This window comes from Cervus elaphus, chromosome 5 (genome assembly GCF_910594005.1).
Source record: "Cervus elaphus chromosome 5, mCerEla1.1, whole genome shotgun sequence".
Lineage (NCBI taxonomy): Eukaryota > Metazoa > Chordata > Mammalia > Artiodactyla > Cervidae > Cervus > Cervus elaphus.
In genome coordinates, this window is record NC_057819.1 from 43249262 (window position 1) to 43262498 (window position 13237).

Below are 13237 nucleotides of genomic sequence, written 5' to 3' on the forward strand. Positions count from 1 at the left end.
GAAAGAGTGAGACACGACTGCGCGACTCACACACACACACAAGTGCAGGAAGAAGAGCAAGGCCGGGAGCGGTTCAAAGAGTGGATGATGTCAGAAAATATAAACTCGTTAAGTCTTTCTATGGAATATGTTGCAAACATTAGAAAGATGCTGGCTGATCATTTCTTATGGCTGGAATTGACAGTCTGATTTTGTTATCATGCATCCTCTTCTATTTTCTCTTTTGACTTCTATAATATTAACATAATTGGACTCATTCTACTCAGAATACAAACAAAACATCCTTCTGAATGTTTTGAACCCTTCAGAGAAACCAGGACTTTAAGACTATTTTCTTTTTTAATATTTGTTCATTAATAATTGATGATTGGTTTACAATATTGGTTTGACTTCTGTCATACAGCATCACGAATTCACCATAGGTGTACATACGTCCCTTCCCTCTTGAACCTCCCCCCACGTCCCGCTCATTCCCACCCCTCTAGGTTATTACAGGGCCCCAGTGTGAGTTCCCTGAGTCATAGAGCAAATTCCTATTGGCTATTTACATACGTTAGTGTATATGCATCCATGCCACTCTCTCCATTTATCTCACCCTCTCATTACGACTATTTTAGAACAGAACTTTCAGGTCACAGATGTCCCATGGGAATAATATTAAATGAAGCCATGTTTAGTATGTACAGCCTCAGTATGTAGGAATAGTCATGATCTCTTGAGATACACCTGGATGAGTGGAAAGATGGTTATCATCAGTGGGCAGAAGGTGAGACCCTGACTTCTAGCCTATAAGATGAAATCAATTAACTCAGGATCAATCACCCCCTGAGAAAGGCACAGATTCATCAAAACAGGAAAAAGTCCCAATCCCAGGAGGCAAATGATATGAGGAAAATTTTTACCTTGTATCTGATGAGTTGCTGTATGATGAGAATTATAATTTTGACCTGAGGTATATCTGACCAGTAAAGCAAAGGCTCCCTCACCCTCTACATTTAACAATATCCATCAGTTGCCCTGAAACATTGGGGTGGTGGGGGATGGATTTTACATAGAACATATTTATAACCAACCAAACTGTACCACTGCAATTTTCTATTGGGAAACTGCAAAATATGGAGGATGTTCAGTTCTAGACTTGTCAAGTGTGTGGAGAAACTATTGTAGGCAACATGGCAGAAGGGTCATTGTATAAAAGTGACCAATTATGTTCTATATTCTAAGTTTTTGAAGGATTTTGTATTTGAGTATTTTCTGAGCTAGGATTTATATGCATTGTTAATAAGAAGTGAAGTTGCAACTCTTTGGTAAAATTAAAATATCAGTAGCTGGATTACAGGAAATGATAGAAGAAGGGCAGTGTTGTCAGTGTATAGGAACTGCAGATACAAATGCAGGTTTTCAATGCAGGTTGACTATTTGGAAGTTTTAGAAGTTATTTTATTTATATATTTAGTGTTCTTTCTTATAGAAATGTGCAAAAATAGCCTCATTGTTAGTTCATCACCTAATTATAGAAAGCATAATTAATTCTGAGTTTGTTAGCATTTTCTGCAACATGTTTTAAAATTAAACAGAAATACTGTTATTCTCTGATTTTTATTTGTAATTCTATATAAACCTGGAAAACACTATGCACTGTGGTATGTTATATATATTTAAACATTATATTTCTAAAAAATAAAAATTGTTCTAACACTAAAATATTTAACTGGAATGATTGACAAGATTTTATTCACAAGATTTCATTCTCCATGCTGAAGAACTGGAAAAAAAAAATGTTGTCCAGATTGTTTTATTTTTTTTCCTAAAAAATACATCCCTTTCCCCCAAAAAAGGGATTCTGTTGTTTTCTGGCATTTCCCTTAGTCTTTGAGATAATATTTGGTATAACAACATCTCAAAATAAATATTCTGAAATGCCAGGAGAATCAAAAGTTCTTTACAAGTAAATAATCTCTGATTTCAAAACTATTTCAGCTCTACTTTAAGTATTCCAAATTTGTAAAAAAACAAACAAACTAATCTGCATGTGAAATTCTTGGCTTTCTTAAAATTCAGCACATTGTAGAGAATGTCTTTTGTTGTATTCAGTAATAATTTTAATAATAATTACTAAATGGTGATTTTTAAATATTCTCTATCACAAATTAAAAGAAGAGAAAGGTAAATGATGAAAGATTCACATTTCTATTTTCATTCTTTTACATTTTCCATTTATGGAATAAGTCCATTTCTAATAAGTCATGACTAAATAAGAGAGATGCACCTTTTTTTCCAGCAAGCCCATAAACTGACTTGTCAGAAATTAACTGTGTATGTTCTAAATGTGTTGCTGGAACTTAACCTGGCTTTTTCAAATTGTAATATTGATTATTTCCTCTGGAATACAGGTAGAGCTAATTAGAAATTAATCAAAATGATTAACTCCTGCATTCCTTCAGCCAATGAATCACTTTAAAAGATGTCAATGAAAAGCCCCAGGAGACCATTTTAGGTAAGATTTTTGTTTAAAGTTTAAAGAGTAGCAATTTACATACCTAAAATAGTGCCCTAGAATGGGTACAACTGCACTGGTAATATTCATTCTATGTAACAGACATTAACAAGTTAAACTTACCACTAGAAATAAAGTTTATGTTTCTATTATAGTATATAGGGCCATATGTCGCTTTGGAGATTGTTTGGAGACATAAACATAGATAAAATCATCACAAGTTATTTTTCCTGTTTGAAATATATGTTATTTCAGGTGAGAAGTTATTAGACATATATCTGAAACCAGTGTTTCTCAAAGTTTTGTCCTTGTATTAACTGCACAACTTGTTACAAAAGCAAATTTACAAAGCCCCGCCACAGAGCTACTGATTAGACTAAAACTCCACGGATCTGGGGCAGTAATCTGGACTTTACCCAGCTCTCCAAGTCATTCAGATCTGTGTTTAAGGTAAAGAAATAGGGTTCTAAATAAGCCAATACTGTTGTGAGAGATCCACTGTTAAAGGTGGAATTCTCATATATCTCCAATCTTAAATACTGAGGAATCTATCAATAAAACTTAAATTTTACAAGACTTCCAAAGCAAAGACTGAAACAGCTTTTAAGCCTAAGTGAATTAAACCCAAATCTTGAATTTCATATCAGTCACAAGAAGCAAGCTGTAGGGGGACTCTTTAGGGAACTGGAAAAACCATGAAGGATATAATTTTATCTCAGTAAACTCTGGTGATTAGTTCTTTGAATTGTTCATATGTAGACATGTTAAAATAGCTTCCAGTTCTAAAACAAAATGGAGCATTAGCTATTTTAGAATTTCTCACACAACTATGAAATACATATCATTAACATGAGTGCAAGGAGATATCCTTGACTGAATCTTGTGAACAACAGTTACAGGGCAAGGAATTCCTAATGTCTAAATGAAATTTGGCTGCATAGAATGTAATCAATCTGATTTTGGTATTGACCATCTGGTGATGTCCATGTGTAGAGTCTTCTCCTGTGTTGTTGGAAGAGGGTGTTTGCTATGACCAGTGCATTCTCTTGGCAAAACTCTGTTAGCCTTTGCCCTGCCTCATTTTGTACTCTAAGGCCAAATTTGCCTGTTACTCTAGGTATCTCTTGACTTCCTACTTTTGCATTCCAGTCCCCTATGATGAAAAGGATATCTTGTTTGGGTGTTAGTTCTAGAAGGTCTTGTAGGTCTTCATAGAACCATTCAACTTCAGCTTCTTCAGCATTACTGGTTGGGGCATAGACTTGGATTACTGTGATATTGAATGGTTTGCCTTGGAACGAACAGAGATCATTCTGTCGTTTTTGAGATTGCACCCACGTACTGCATTTTGGACTCTTTTGTTGACCATGAGGGCTACTCCATTTCTTCTAAGGGATTCTTGCCCACAGTAGTAGATATAATGGTTGTCTGAGTTAAATTCGCCCATTCCAGTCCATTTTAGTTCACTGATTCCTAAAATGGTGATGTTCACTCTTGCTATCTCCTATTTGACCACTTCCAACTTACCTTGATTAATGAACCTAACATTCCAGGTCCCTAAGCAATATTGTTCTTTACAGCATCAGACTTTACTTTTATTGCCAGTCACATTCACAACTGGATGTTGTTTTCCCTTTGGCTCTGTCTCTTCACTTTTTCTGTTGTTATTTCTCCACTATTCTCTGGTAGCATATTGGGCACCTACCAACCTGGGGAGTTCAGCTTTCAGTGTCATTCAAAAAACTAAGATCATGGCATCCAGTCCTATCACTTCATGGCAAATGGATGGGGAAACAGTGGCAGACTTTATTTTGAGGGGCTTCGAAGTCACCAAAAATCATGGTGACTGCAGCCATGATACTAAAAGACACTTGCTCCTTGGAAGAAAAGCTATGACAAACCTAAACAATATATCAAAAAACAGAGACATAACTTTGCCAGCAAAGGTCCATCTAGTTAAAGCTATGGTTTTTCCAGTAGTCACCTATTTTTGCTTTATTGACTATGCCAAAGCCTTTGACTGTGTGGATCACAATAAACTGTGGAAAATTCTGAAGGAGATGGGAACACCAGACCACCTGAGCTGCCTCCTGAGAAATCTGTATGCAGGTCAGGAAGCAAAAGTTAGCACTGGACATGGAACAACAGACTGGTTCCAAATAGGAAAAGGAGGACATCAAGGCTGTATATTGTCACCCTGCTTATTTAACTTATATGCAGAGTATATCATGAGAAATGCCAGGCTGGATGAAGCACAAGCTGGAATCAAGATTGCCGGGAGAAATATCAATAACCTCAGATATGCAGATGACACCACCCTTATGGCAGAAAGTGAAGAAGAACTGAAGAGCCTCTTGATGAAGGTGAAAGAGGATAGTGAAAAAGTTGGCTTAAAGCTCAACATTCAGAAAACAAAGATCATGGCATCCGGTCCCATCACTTCATGGCAAATAGATGGAGAAACAGTGGAAACAGTGGCAGACTATTTTTTGTGCTCAAAATCACTGCAGATAGTGACTGCAGCCATGAAATTAAAAGATGCTTACTCCTTGGGAGAAAAGTTATGACCAACCTAGAGAGTATATTAAAAAGCAGAGATGTTACTTTGCCAACAAAGGTCCGTCTAGTCGAGGCTATGTTTTTTCCATAGTCATGTATGGATGTGAGAGTTGGATGATAAAGAAAGCTGAGCGCCAAAGAATTGATGCTTTTGAACTATGGTGTTGGAGAAGACTCTTGAGATTCCCTTGGACTGCAAGGAGATCCTACCAGTCCATCCTAAAGGAAATCAGTCCTGAATATTCATTGGAAGGACTGATGTTGAAGCTAAAACTCCAATACTTTGGCCACCTGATGCAAAGAGCTGACTCATTTGAAAAGACCCTGATGATGGGAAAGATTGAGGGCTGGAGGAGAAGGGGATGACAGAGGATAAGCTGGTTGGATGGCATCACTGACTCAGTTGACATGTGTTTGAGTAAACTCCGGGAGTTGGTGATGGACAGGGAGGCCTGGTATGCTGCAATCCATGGGGTCGCAAAGAGTTAGACACGACTGAGTGACTGAACTGAACTGAACTGATGTATGGATATGAGAGTTGGACTACAAAGAAAGCTGAGTGCCACAGAAGTGATGCTTTTGATCTGTGGTGTTGGAGAAGACTCTTGAGAGTCCCTTGGCATGCAAGGAGATCAAACCAGTCAATCCTAAAGGAAATCAGTCCTGAATATTCATTGGAAGGACTGATCTAAAGGACTGTCTGAACTGAACTGAAATGAAATATGATGTTCTGTTCATTTGGGGAACTTTTAAACTCCTCCTTTTAATGAATAGAAAATAATAAAGCTTAGAACTTTTATTTCCTAGCCATTACTCCAATTGTTCAATTTAATCATCAATTTCTCCTTTATGGTTCAACATGGATTACTCACCTTGGATCTGTCTTTATTTTTCTTGTTAATGTAGTGTGTGTGTATGTGTGTGTTTGGGAGGCCAGTGAAGAAGGAGGAATTTAAACTCATCCCTGTCTGTGCTGTGTATGAGTAAAACTAAAACTTCTTGTCAATTTATTAGCCTATTGATACCAAACTCCTTGGACTTCTATGATGCTATTTATTTTACAATAATTCATTAATGTGGAAGTTTTATTTAGAACTTTTTAAAAATACAGATATTTCAACTGGTTTATTCTTTTAATTTTGACAAATGTCAAAGTAAGCTTCATTCTTAATATATTTTGGGGATATTTAGGTCACTATCTCTACTGATGGCATTTTGGATTTTGGTAAATGGTATGATAATTGAGAAAGTGTTTTATTCTGACATGAAATAGCTATAGATAGATAAATACAAAGATACCTCAGAAATACTGAAGGTTCCGATCCAGACTACTGCAGTGAAGCAGATCTGGCATTAAAGCATTTCACACTTTTTTTTTTTTTTTTTGGTTTCCAAGTGCATATAAAAGGTATATCTACAATACACTGCCGTCTGCTGAAAGTATGCATTAGCATTATGTCTAAAAAGTATACATCCTTAATTTGAAAATATATTATTGCTAAAAAATGCTAAATCTCATCTGAGCTTTCAGTGAGTTGTAGCAGTGACACCCAAGATCACTGATAAGGATCACCATAAAAAATACAATAATGAAAAAATATGTGAAATATTATGAGAATTCCCAAAATGTGACACAGAGACATTAAATGCACAAATACTGTGGAAAATGGTGCTGACTGACTTGCTAGGTGCAGGGTTGCCTACAGACCTTTGATTTGTGAAAAGCACAACATCATTCAAGCAACAATTAAAAAATACAAAACACAATAAAGCCTGTGTAGCTAAATATCATGAAACTGTCTTACTGAAAATCTGGTATAATGATCTCTAAAATTATATGTAGACAATTAAGGAGAAAAGGAAAGATATACCCATTTGAATGCAGAGTTCCAAAGAAGAACAAGGAGAGATAAGAAAGCCTTCTTCAGTAATAAATGCAAAGAAATAGAGGCAAACAATAGAATAGGAAAGATTAGCGATCTCTTCAAGAAAATTAGAGATACCAGTGGAACATTTCATGCAAAGATGGGCACAATAAAGGACAGAAATGGCATGGACCTAACAGAAGCAGAAGATATTAAGAAAAGGTGGCAAGAATACACAGAAGAACTATACAAAAAAAGGTATTCATGAACCATATAACCACGATGGTGTGATCACTCACCTAGAGCCACACATCCTGGAATTCGAAGTCAAGTGGGCCTTAGGAAGCATCACCATGAACAAAGCTAGTGGAAGTGATGGAATTCCAGTTGAGCTATTTCAAATCCTAAAAGATGATGCTGTGAACGTGCTGCACTCAATATGCCAGCAAATTTGGAAAACTCAGCAGTGGCCACAGGACTGGAAAGGGTCAATTTTCATTCCAGTCCTAAAGAAAAGCAATGCCAAAGAATGTGCAAACTACCACACAATTGCACACATCTCACATGCTAGTAAAGTAATGCTCAAAATACTCCAAGCCAGTCTTCAACAGTATGTGAACCATGAACTTCCAGATGTTCAAGCTGGTTTTCAAAAAGGCGAAGGAGCCAGAGATCAAATTGCCAACATCCACTGGATGATAGAAAAAGCAAGAGCATTCCAGAAAAACATCGACTTCTGCTTTATTGACTATGGCACAGCCTTTAAGTGGATAACAACAAATTGTGGAAAATTCTGAAAGAGATGGGAATACCAGACCACCTTACCTGCCTCCTGAGAAATCTGTATGCAGATCAAGATGCAACATGAAACAACTGACTGGTTCCAAATTGGGAAAGGAATACGTCAAGGATGTGTATTGTCACCCTGTTTATTTAACTTATATTCAGAGTACATCATGCAAAATGCTGGACTGGATGAAGCACAAGCTGGAATTAAGATTGCCGAGAGAGAAATATCAATAACCTCAAATATGCAGATGACACCACTCTTATGACAGAAAGCGAAGAAGAACTAAAGAGCCTCTTGATGAAAGTGAAAGAGGAGAGTGAAAAAGTTGGCTTAAAGCTCAACATTCAGAAAACTAAGATCATGGCATTTGGTCCCATTATTTCATGGCAAATAGGGGGAGAAACAGTGGAAACAGTGACAGACTATTTTGGGGGGCTCCAAAAGCACTGCAGATGGTGACTGCAGCTATAAATTAAAAGACATTTGCTCCTTGGAAGAAAATTATGACCAACCTAGACAGTATATTAAGAAGCAGTGACATTACTTTGCCAACAAAGGTCCATCTAGTCAAAGCTTTGGTTTTTCCAGTAGTCATGTGTGGATGTGAGAGTTGGACTATAAAGAAAGCTGAGTGCTGAAGAATTGATGCTTTTGAACTGTGGTGTTGGAGAAGATAGTTGAGAGTCCCTAGGACAGCAAGAAGATCCAACCAGTCCATCGTGAAGGATCCCAGTCCTGGGTGTTCATTGGAAGGACTGATGCTGAAGCTGAAACTCCAATACTTTGGCCACATGATGCGAAGAACTGACTCATTGAAAAGGACCCTGATGCTGGGAAAGATTGAGGGCAGGAGGAGAAGGGAATGACAGAGGATGAGATTGTTGGTGGCATAACTGACTCAATGGACATGAGTTTGAGAAAGCTCCGGGAGTTGATGATGGATGGGGAAGCTTGGCATGCTGTAGTCCTTGGGGTCGCAAAGAGTTGTACACGACTGAGTGACTGATCTGAACTGAAATGCATTAAGGTAGAATGAAAAATCAGAATGTTTGTAGCCAACTCTCCAAAACCTGAAGTTTTTTTTGGCAAAAAATCTTTAAATGAAAATTATTTTAAACTACATAATTAAATTTTTTTTAAAAGTATAAACATCAAGCACTTATCAAATAAAAATTTTTAACCTGTGACTTTACCTAAAGAAATTACTAATTAGCTTACTAGAAAATAGAAGCCTGGTGGTAAGCATGCGCATTTGCGCCTGAAACAACAGTGCATAACCAAGACTGCATTCAGATTGGCCTGAGGGATTTAAATCCATGCATGGACCTGGAATCCAGGCTAGAGCTCCCAGAGAAAAACTTTCAAGATATGAAGTGCAGGTCATTTTGTCTCCATTCACGGTAAGCAATTTTCACTTTAAAACAAATAATCTTGGTAGTACGTGATTCCTCATTAACCTGAGAAAATAAAAGATCTCTGACATGCTGCTCTTTTACGTGTTTGACTTTTCTGAGGTTTGCCTGGGATGACTCTTCCAACTATTGTTTCAGTTTCTTCAGCTGATTCTCCTACTATTCAATCCATTCTGCTTAGTGTTCCTGGCATCTTTAGTATGTCTGATGATCGCCCTTCCCCAACTTTCAGCATTTTGGGAGGTTTGTTCTCTTTTGCTGTTTTTCTTTCTCACATTATCATCATTTCAGTGGCCCTTTGCATGTGAGCAGAAGCAGAAACATACTAATTATTCAACCAAAACTGGAATTAATGTGACTGATCCAATATCACCATTTTGACCTAGAAATCTTCACTTTCATTTCTTCGGCGAAAGAAAGTTTTCTTCCAGTATAAGTTTGAGTATTGCTTCTGTTCTAATTGATTAGGTCATGTCTAGTTTATTTATAGTTTGTTCATCCTCTGTACACATACTCTACATCTGATTTGTTTTAATCTTTTATTTTTTGGTTCAAAGGTGAGTGTTTAGGTTGTTCTCAAGTTTTTCTCCATTCCTTTGGTCCACAAAGTCACTGAGGTCTACATCTGACCATGTCATCATAACTTTGGCTGTTTCTGGTCTCCTGTAATCTGTCTCCTTTCTCAACCAGCATTCTTTCCATTCTAGCCCACTGTTAATATGTTGTGCCTACAAGTGCTAGAAATTCCATCATCTGTTAACATTTAAATTCGTAGTTCCATCTAATATTCTTCACATTCCTATGGCAAATAATTTTCAGAAGTATGTCCATATTCAGGGCAATACTTCTTAGCTTCATACATTTCTTCAGGCCAGGATTGTTTTAAACTGTGTATTAGACCAATCTAAAAGTGTGGGAATTATGGCCTTCCAAATACTTATAAGCATAGGTAAACATTTCTGAGAATAGAATATGCCACTTGAAGAAATAGTTTGGCATGACTGCAATTTAAAACCAGCACATATCAAGTACTTAGATTTGTGTGAAAGAAAGGCATGTAATTTTCAGTCCTCTTTGTGCCAATCGCCCAGTATACACTGTTTCACTCCTGACATTGCTGTTATTTGGCTCCAAGTCTCCTCAGACCATAATGCTTGCTTTAGGCTCCTATTTTGATTCTTGCAAGTTTTTTGGACTTCTTGACGGATGTTGTGTCTTCATATGGAGGCTCTATGCTGTAAAGAACTTAGAGTCAAATGGCCCCTTAATTTTTCTGCTTCTGGTTGCCTGAGATATGTCTATGCTCTGACTTGACAGAGCCTAAACCCTTATAAGTGCTGGTACCATAAATACAGTTTCATCCCATGTAGCTGGTATTGGAGCCTCCAGAAATATAGTCGATGCATTCAAACTATTTGAAGTGGTCTCTATGTTTGACTGGATATGTTTTAAAATAATAAGCATGGCAGTATTCACTTATTTTGTCTTCACTGATTCTGTGAGTAAAATGTTTTTCAGCTCCAAATGACAATACTCTCACTTGGTTCTATTTTGCTGGCTGAAGGGAATAAGTTTGTTTTCTTAAACCAACTGTTGGTTGGGTTATACTAAGTTCAGTTTAGACCAGTCGCTCAGCCATGTCCGACTCTTTGCGACCCCATGAACAGCAGCACGCCAGGCCTCCCTGTCCATCATCAACTCCTGGAGCTTGCTGCAGCTCATGTTCCTTGAGTCGGTGATGCCATCCAACCATCTCATCCTCTGTCGTCCCCTTCTCCTCCTGCCTTCAATCTTTCCCTGCATCAGGTGGCCAAAGTATTGGAGCTTCAGCTTCCGTATTAGTCCTTCCAATGAATATTCAGGACTGATTTCCTTTAGGAGTCACTGGTTGGGTCTCTTTGCTGTCCAAGGGACTCTCAAGAGTCTTCGCCAACACCACAGTTCAAAAGCATAAATTCTTCGGCGCTCAGCTTATTTTATGGTCCAACTTTAACATCCATACATGACAACTGGAAAAATGATGGCTTTGACTAGACAGATCTTTGTCAGAAAGTAATGTCTCTGCTTTTTAATATGATGCCTAGGTTGGTCATAGCTTTTCTTCCAAGGAGCAAACGTCTTTTAATTTCATGGCTGCAGTCACCATCTGCAGTGATTTTGGAGCACAAGAAAATAAAGTTTCTCCCTGTTTCCACTGTTTATCCATTTATTTGCCATGAAGAGATGGAACCAGATGCCATGATCTTTGTTTTTTGAATGTTGAGTTTTAAGCCTACTTTTTCACTCTCCTCTTTCATTTTCATCAAGAGGTCCTTTATTTCCACTTCCTTTTCTGCCATAAAGGTGGTGCCATCTGCATATATGAGGTTATTTGATGTTTTTCCTGGCAATCTTGATTCCAATCTGTGCTTCATCCAGCCCGGTCTTTCACATGATGTACTCTACATATAAGTTAAATAAGCAGGGTGACAATATGCAGCCTTGATGCACTCCTTTCCTGATTTGGAACCAGTCTGTTGTTCCATGTCCCTTTCTAACTGTTGCTTCTTGACCTGTATAGAGATTTCTCAGGAGGCAGGTAAGGTGGTATGGTAGTCCCATCTCTTTAAGAATTTTCCACAATTTTTTATGATCTACATTGTCAAAGGCTTTAGCATAGTCAATAAAGCAGAAGTAGATAAGGAAATTCCTTAATTTTCCTCTCTACCCAGCTCACTCCATCTGTGCCAGGAGCAGAGTTCACTACTGCTGTATATATATCAAGAAAGGATTTGATTATGGTGATTTAAGGAAAATCTATCTAAATAAATACAGGTGTCCATAGCTTGAGAAATAATTGAAATTTTAAGTGATGTCATATTCTTTGTATTTCTTATTAGTTAAAGACTGCCTTAGTTACCTACCATTGCCATAATACTCCACAACAAGCAACTGTACAAGTTCAGTGGCATATATAGCAATAAGCATCCACTGCCCACATCTCTGATGTGGTCAGGCTAAAAGACTGCTGATTTTGGCTGAGCTCATTCACACGTAGCAGAAGAACTAGGCTGACTTTGGCTTGACTGGCTTATATATCATACATTTGCAGGTCAGCTGGCTCATTTAGGTGTTTATGAGATTGACTCTGAATCATGTCTCATCTCCTAGGAACAATGGGTTAGCCTAGACTTACTTTTTTTTTAATGGCAATGGCAGATGGCAAAGGAAACCATCTCAAAAGTTTAATCTCACTTCATTCATCTGTTTGTATTGCAGCTATTAAAGTCATCTTTGGAAAGAGAAAATAACATGGCCATTCAAGAGCTGAGTGAGAGGGCACTCAACAGTTATAAGGCAAAATCCCTGGGTAGAGGAAGGTGAAGAATTAGGGCCATTAATGCATCCAACTACCACATTCACTATACACACGGGAGGAAAACATTTAAGGAAATAGACATTGCAAGTCCAAACTGTAGAAAAATATTCAGAAAAAAAGTTATTACTGTAATATTATCCCTTGGAAATCTTCTCCCAAGCATGAAGTCAAAACTGCTAAGTACAATTGGTATAGAAGCATACCAAAGGGAAAACTGCCACTTTCACTAATTGCTTACTATTAGGAAATGAAAATTATCTATGTTTTTGTGCTAGTCCTCTTTCCAGGGAAAAATATGTGTAGTTTGTTATTTCTTTTAAAAAGAATTATAGTCCTACACTGCTAATCTGTGCAAGGTTTCTTTTGGGGATGATGCAAATGTTTTGAAATCAGATAGTAGTAATGGCTACATGACTCTGTGAATATACTCAGTTTAGTTTAAGTCAGTTTAAGTCGCTCAGTCATGTCCGACTCTTTGTGACCCCATGGACTGTAGCCTACCAGGCTCCTCAGTCCATGGGATTTTCCAGGCAAGAACCCTGCAGTGGGTTGCCATTTCCTTCTCCAGGGGATCTTCCTGACCCAGGGATCAAACCTGGGTCTCCACTAAAAACCATTAAATTCTGTACATTTAAAGGATCAGTTTTAAAGTAGGTGAACTAATCATAATAAAGTTTCTATTTAAAATAAGATTTAAAGTATCTTTAATAGTGCATGTATAAATAAGAAATATATATATAATATTTTCAACTTTTG